Source organism: Epinephelus fuscoguttatus, linkage group LG21 (genome assembly GCF_011397635.1).
Source record: "Epinephelus fuscoguttatus linkage group LG21, E.fuscoguttatus.final_Chr_v1".
Taxonomy (NCBI): Eukaryota; Metazoa; Chordata; class Actinopteri; order Perciformes; family Serranidae; genus Epinephelus; species Epinephelus fuscoguttatus.
Window position 1 is genome coordinate 951329 of NC_064772.1, and position 8615 is coordinate 959943.

Consider the following 8615-nt stretch of genomic DNA (forward strand, 5'->3'; position numbering starts at 1 on the left):
ACACACACAACACACTCTCTCAGTGTCTCTATGGCTCCACACACATACACACACACAGACACTTCTCTTCAGCTGATGCCTCCTCTAACCGTCCCTTCTCTCTCTGAACATGTCTCACCAAAATTCTGTCACATGTCAGGACTGGGAAAAATTTTATAAATGAAAAATTAATCTGAAAAGTGCCAAAATGGGCTCAGCGCCACCTATCTGTCTAGACCACTAAAATGGCCGCTGCAGCCAGTAGGAACGTCGTAGGAAGATCAAACCAAAACAGCTGTGTTCGTCTCATCAAGACCTACAAATCACGCACTCGCACCTATGACCTAAATCCAACAGGAAGTGAGCTATTTCCTTTCAAAGTAAGATTTTTCCGAAAAAAAAAGAAATTCCTTTAAAAAACATCTCCTCCTACACCGTTTATCGTATCGGCTTCAAACTCGCACACATTATTCTTCAATGTGTCCTTATCAATTATTGTGCGTAACTTTTTCAATCCTCGACTGGTTTGGATGTTATGGCGCGTTTCAGGTGATGTGCGCCAAAACCTCCTGACGATTTGTTGTGCCACCTAGACACACTAAAATGCCTGGTGCGACGGGTAGGAACCACTTAGAAAGACCAAACCAAAACTGTCTCGTTCGTCTCATCAAGACCTACAAATGTCGCGCTGCAACCCCTGACCTAACTCCAACAGGAAGTGCGCTGTCGGTCTTTGAATGTAAGATGGCGTTTTTCACAAATTCTGTCGATCAAAAATTATTTGCTCCTACACCGTTTATCATAACTGCTTCAAACTTGCACAAATTACAGCTCTACCCCTGCTGAACATTACTTGTGAAGGACTTTGTCATAACTTGAACGGTTTGGATTTTAGAAGCGTTAGAAGGTGCAGGACACAACTCCTCATGATGATCTCTGGAAGAAAAGATGAGGGCCAACACACTGTAAACTTGTGATTAAGGTGACATTTTTCAGGCCATAGACATACAAGCTTTATATGTTTGCGTTCAGAACAAATGTATCTATCTGGTGATGTTTTCAGATTGAAGATGGGACCCATGGTTTGGCATCTGGAAGGATTTGTTTGAGAAAGTTTCAAGCCATTCTGCTCTGTGTGTGAGTGGCAGCTGTCATTAATTAGCATAACAAAGGCTTCACTCTGACAGTCTGTGTGTCAGAGTGAAGTGTGTATGTGTGTGGTCACACACACATGAGGTTTTAAATTACTTTAAAAATGACCTTTAAAGTATTTCCATTTCTTTTATCAATTTTATGTCTCTGAACTCAAGTGATTGACCTGGAGGGTTGCAGTAAATCACCTCATTTCAACTACAAGTCAGTAACAGTGTTACAAACATCAGGAAAGAATATACATCTTTGAGGAAATGTTACATTCAACAACACAGTAGCCTCATCAAACACTTTCTTTTGATGTAATTGATCGAAAAATTAAATGCTGTGTATTTGATGCATACAACATTATGTATACTTCGTGCAATCTGTAACTTTGTCTGCCACAAACAGGAAGTATGTGAACGTGTGAGATATGTCAATGTGTCAGCAAACTCTCTCTCTCTCCCTCCCTGTCCCTCCATCTCTCTCTCTCTCTCTCTCTCTCTCTCGTGTCCTGTTACTGCATGTCAGTAACTTGGCCTCTTCTCCAGAGCCTTTGTGCTCCACTGTCTTGCAGGTTAACTTATATCACAAACTGTCAAAGTTTCATTAGGTCACATGGCTTATGTCTACAAATTGCAAAATATACGCTCACACCACCTTCATAAAAACCCTTTACAGTTTTTAAATTGAGTTTGACTTATGATTCTGGCTATTGTGGTACAACATGTGGGAAGTATATATTAATATCTGATAGTATACATATGTGACAATAATCATATGTGTGTAATAACAGGAGAAGTATGGCACACACTGACAGAAACGGACACACACAGACACACACACACACACACCAGTCCCTATCCCCTCTCTCTCTCTCTCTCTCTCTCTCTCTCTCTCTCTCTCTCTCTCTCTCTCTCTCTTCTCCTTCTCTCTCTGCATGTTGAGAACTCAGCCGTCCTATGTCTGTCTGTCTGTGTTTCTCATACTTCTGCTGTTATTATACACATATGATTAGTGTCACATATGTATACAATCAGATATTAATTCAACATATTGTACTATAGTTGCCAGAATTGTAATTATCATACTATTACTTTTATTAATGTTGTTGTAAGCTACATTATGTGCAATAAACATTTTGGAGCTACTTTGACAGACTGAAAGTCTGATCCCTGTGCACAGTGTTATTAAGACAAATAAATATAAAAACGACAGAGGTTTGATTTGATCATCACACATGTCAAAGTTTCATTAGGTCACATGGCTTATGTCTATAACTTTCAAAATATACGCTCACACCACCTTCATAAGAACCCTTTACAGTTTTTAAAATTGAGTTTGACTTATGATTCTGGCTATTGTGGTACAACATGTGGGAAGTATATATTAATATCTGATGGTATAGATATGTGACAATAATCATATGTGTGTAATAACAGGAGAAGTATGGCACACACAGACAGACACGGACACACACAGAGACACACACACCTCCCTATCCCCCCCTCTCTCTCTCTCTCTCTGTCTCTCTCTCTCCCCTCTGTCCTCTTTCTCTCGTCTCTCCCTCTCTGCATGTTGAGAACTCGGCCGTCTATGTCTGTCTGTCTGTGTGTGTCATACTTCTAGTGTTATTATACACATATTATTAGTGTCACATATGTATACAATCAGATTTTAATTCAACATTTGTAGGTCTTAGTATATATTTGTGTCTGTTTGCTGCACTTAGATCCTCAAAGCAGCCAGTACATATCACTCAAGCTTTCACTAGGTCACATGATTTCAAATGAATATGGATGTGTTGTTTGATCATCACACATGTCAAAGTTTCATTAGGTCACATGGCTTGTGTCTACAAGTTTCAAATTATAAGCTCACACCACCTTCATAAGAACCTTGCATTTTTAACCCTCAGGGCCCCCTTATAAAAATCACACCCGTCCCCTTGAACGGTGTGAACAACAGAAAAATATTAAATATTAACATATTTCTCTACATTTTTGCTTAAATCTTTTAAGCAACTTGTTCTCAGATTATGCATATCTAATATTCATTCCTTTTGAGGATTTTCACAATATATTTGCCATTTTATTTACATGAAGTCACTGTTACTTTAATGAAAAAAACATGAATTAAGATTAACTATATAATAAATGTTGGATGGATTTTTTTTATTTTATTTATAACAGTCTGTTATATGTGAATGATAAATAAAAACACAAATTTTGATGCATTATCATTTTTGGGGGCAGTTTCTATTTTTCAATAAAAATAGAAACTGTTCCCCTTCAGGACTTATTTTTGTCTTTGTTGAAAAACAACCATAAAAATATTAATTTTTTTTTTTGATTTTTAACTCCTAGTCAGAGTATACATACCAAATATTCATTGTGGGTGTATGTATGAGAGAGAAAGACAGGGAGATATATTATATATATATATATATATATATATATATATGTAGAGAGAGAGAGAGAGACATGGAGAAAAAAAATAATGTAACCTTAAAGCAACCTGCAGTTCATAATTTGCAAATTTTAGCGACACAATTACACTCACACACACACAGACACACACACACTCCACTCCCTGTCCCCTCTCTCTCTCTCTCTCCCTCTCTCCTCTCTCTCTCTTCTCCCTCTCTGCTGGTCACTAACTGCCGTACTGCATATCAGTAACTCGGCCTCTTCTCCAGAGCCTTTGTGTTCCACTGTCTTGCAGGTTAACTTCTATCACAGCGATGCCTGGATAGTGTGGTGTGTGTGGTTGTGTTGCTGCTGTGGTGTCAAATGCGTCCTGCTGATTCTGTTATCATTAGTCATTAGTCAAACTGAACTTGAAGTGCCTGTGCTGTCACCTAAGTACGTGGTCATTAATTAGCATAACAATGGCTTCACTCTGACAGACACAGGCCTGTGTGTGTTTGTGTGTGTGTGTTGTTTGATCATCACACATGTCAAAGTTTCATTAGGTCACATGGCTTACGTCTGCAACTTGAGCTGGGGGACGACGGCGGGGGGCCGAGGTCCCTCCCAACGCTGCTTGCAGCTTTAATTAGGGACCTCGGCCTGAAAGGGCGAGGACCCTATTGTTCTTGTAGTGTTTATTAGGGACCTCGGCCTGAAAGGGCGAGGACCCTCTTGTTCTTGTAGTGTTTATTATTATTATTATTATTATTATTATTATTAGTTCTTTCAGCGTACGCGACTTTCAACTGGAATTTGACCCCCTAAACATGCTCCAAAACTCACCAAAATTGGCACGCATGTCAGGACTGGTGAAAAATTTTATAAAATGAAAAAATTATTCTGAAAAGTGCCAAAATGGGCTCTGTAGCGCCACCTATCAGTCTAGACCACTAAAATGGCCGCTGCAGCCAGTAGGAACGTCGTAGGAAGATCAAACCAAAACAGCCGTGTTCGTCTCATCAAGACCTACAAATCACGCACTCGCACCTATGACCTAAATCCAACAGGAAGTGAGCTATTTCCTTTCAAAGTAAGATTTTTCCTCAAAAAAAGAAATTCCTTTAAAATCAACTAGTCCGACACCGCTTTATCGATCGGCTTCAAACTCGCACAGATTATTGTTCAACGTGTCCTTATCAATTATTGTGCGTAACTTTTCAATCCTCGACTGGTTTGGATGTTATGGCGCGTTTCAGGTGATGTGCCAAAACCTCCTGATGATTTGTTGTGCCACCTAGACACACTAAAATGCCCGGTGTGACGTGTAGGAACCACTTAGGAAGACCAAACCAAAACTGTCTCGTTCGTCTCATCAAGACCTACAAATGTCGCGCTGCAACCCCTGACCTAACTCCAACAGGAAGTGAGCTGTCGGTCTTTGAATGTAAGATGGCGTTTTTCACAAATTCTGTCGATCAAAAATTATTTGCTCCTACACCGTTTATCATAACTGCTTCAAACTTGCACAAATTACAGCTCTACCCCTGCTGAACATTACTTGTGAAGGACTTTGTCATAACTTGAACGGTTTGGATTTTAGAAGCGTTAGAAGGTGCAGGACACAACTCCTCATGATGATCTCTGGAAGAAAAGATGAGGACCAACACACTGTAAACTTGTGATTAAGGTGACATTTTTCAGGCCATAGACATACAAGCTTTATATGTTTGCGTTCAGAACAAATGTATCTATCTGGTGATGCTTTCAGATTTAAGATGGGACCCACGGTTTGGCATCTGGAAGGATTTGTTTGAGAAAGTTTCAAGCCATTCTGCTCTGTGTCTGAGCTGCATGCAGTCCTTAATTAGCATAACAAAGGCTTCACTCTGACACACTGTCAGAGTGAAGTGTGTGGTCACACAGACATGACAGTATAACATTTACCAAACTCATTCCTAAAACTTTGTCATACTTATGTGACAATAATCATATGTGTATAATAACAGTAGAATTATGGCACACACAGACAGACACGGACACACAGAGACACACAGACAGACAGACACCCACACACACACTCCACTCCCTTTTATTATACACATATGATTAGTGTCACATATGTATACAATCAGATATTAATTCAACATATTGTACACACACTCCACTCCCTGCCCCCTCTCTCTCTGTCTCTCTCTCTCTCCCCCCTCTGTCCTCTTTCTCCCTTTTCTCCCTTTCTGCATGTCTAACTCGGTCATCTATGTCTGTGTGTGTTATACTTCTACTGTTATTATACACATATGATTATTGTCACATATGTATACTATCAGATATTAATTCAACATATTGTACCACAATTGCTAGAATTATAATTTTAATATTATTGCTTTCATTAATGTTGTTGTAAGCTACTGTCATGATCATCTCTCCTGCATGTCTCTCTGTCTCCCCTTCTGTCTCATGGGGTCCTGAGGATAGAGGGATGTTGTATGCTGTAAAGCCCTGTGAGGCAAATTGTGATTTGTGATATTGATTGATTGATTGATCGATATTTGTTTCTTGACTCAACAGCATTCAGTGACAGTATTTCAGTTACAGATGTAGTAAATTTAAAGACTCTGCAATGTTGCACCATTGCTCACTCAGAAATATTAACAAATAATTTGCAATATTAGGCTATAGGAATTATGTTCCATCAGTGTGACTAATAACATCATTGATAGAGATTATTAGTCATTGATAGTACGTCTTTGAAGCGTCATAAAGATTTTTAAAATGTAAACAATAAGACCTACATATTATGAGCATTAAACATTTCAGAGCTGATCTGACAGACTGACAGTCTGGTCCTTGTGCACAGTGTTATTAAAACAAATAAATATAAAAACGACAGAGGTTTGATTTGATCATCACACATGTCAACGTTTCATTAGGTCACATGGCTTATGTCTACAAATTGCAAAATATATGCTCACACCACCTTCATAAGAACCCTTTACAGTTTTTAAAACTGAGTTTGACTTATGATTCTGGCTATTGTGGTACAACATGTGGGAAGTATATATTAATATCTGATGGTATACATATGACAATAATCATATGTCTACAATAGCAGTAGAAGTATGGCACACACAGACAGACACAGACAGACACACACTCCACTCCCTGTTCTCTCTCTCTCTCTCTCTCTCTCTCTCTCTCTCTCTCTCTCTCTCTCTCTCTCTCTCCCTCCCCCCTCTGTCCTCTTTCTCCCTTCTCTCCCTCCCAACACACTGTAAACCTGTGATTAAGGTGACATTTTTCAGTCCATAGACATACAAGCTTTATATTTTTGCGTTCAGAACAAATTTATCTATCTGGTGATGTTTTCAGATTGGAGATGGGACCCATGGTTTGGGATCTGGAAGGATTTGTTTGAGAAAGTTTCAAGCCATTCTGCTCTGTGTGTGAGCTGCATGCAGTCCTTAATTAGTATAACAAAAAACTCGCACACATTATTCTTCAACGTGTCCTTATCAATTATTGTGCGTAACTTTTTCAATCCTCAAATGGTTTGGATATAATGGCGTGTTACAGGTGATGTGCTCCCAACCCTCCTGAGGATTTGTTGTGCCACCTGGACCCACGAAAATGCCCGCTGTGACGGGTAGGAACCACTTAGAAAGACCAAACCAAAACTGTCTCGTTCGTCTCATCAAGACCTACAAATGTCGCACTGCAACCCCTGACCTAACTCCAACAGGAAGTGCGCTGTTGTTATTTGAATGTAAGATGACGTTTTTTAAAAATGACCTTAAAAGTATTTCCATGTATTTTATTAATTTTATGTCTCTGAAACCAAGAGACTGACCTGGAGGGTTGCAGTAAATCACCTCATTTCAAGTACAAGTCAGTAACAGTGTTACAAAGATCAGGAAAGAATATACATCTTTGAGGAAATGTTACATTCAACAACACAGTAGTCTCATCAAACACCTTTCTTTTGATGTAATTGACAGAAAAATTAAATGTAGTCTTTTTGATGCATACAACATTATGTATACTGAGTGCAATCTGTAACTCCCTCTGCCAAAAACAGGAAGTATGTAAACATGTGAGATATGTCAAAATGTCAGCAAACACTCTCTCTCTCCCTCCCTGTCCCCCCATCTCTCTGTCTCGTGTCCTGTTACTGCATGTCACTAACTCGGCCATACTGCATGTCAGTAACTCGGCCTCTTCTCCAGAGCCTTTGTGCTCCAGTGTCTCGCAGGTTGACTTCTATCACAGCGGTGCCTGGATAGTGTGATGTGTGAGGAATTTTCGAAATATAAGCTCACAATACCTTCAAAAGCACCCTTTACATGTGACATTGAGCTTGACAATGATTGCATACATTAGTTGTATACCCAAGCTTTTAACAGATGAAGAGGTTTTAAATTATTGTAAAAATAACCATAAATGTATTTCCATTTATTTGCACTAATTTGATTTCTCTTAATTCAAGTGATTGACGTGGAGGGTTAGAGCAAATTACATAATTTCAAGTGCAAGTCAATCATAGGAAAGAATCTATTTCTTTGAGGAAATGATATATGAAAAATTACAAGCTATTTTGTTTAATAACTGATGAGTCTTTGTAAAATTCATTGTCTTTTGTTATTCACTGTCCTTTATAATTCATGATTTTTCCATGGTAATGTTCTGGTATTGTGTTAAAATTTTGTTTGTAGTTATGCATTGTTATATTTGCAGTATAATGTTTACATAGCAAACCAGAGTGAAGTGTGTGTGTGTGTGTGTGTGTGTGTGTGTGTGTGGTCACACAGACATGACAGTATAACATTTACCAAACTCATTCCTAAAACTCTGAAAGAAATGCCTGATACCAAAAACCTGTAAATACAAGATGTCCTGGTGAAAGTCTTTTAACTCATTAAGAATGGGAATATATGTAGTCCTGCTCACTTTCTCCACTGACATTAACTAGTATATATTTGTGTGTGATTGCTGCACCTAGATCCTCAAAGCAGCCAGTTCACATCACTCAAACTTTCACTAGGTCACATGAATTCAAGTGAATATGTATGTGTTGTTTGATCATCACACATGTCA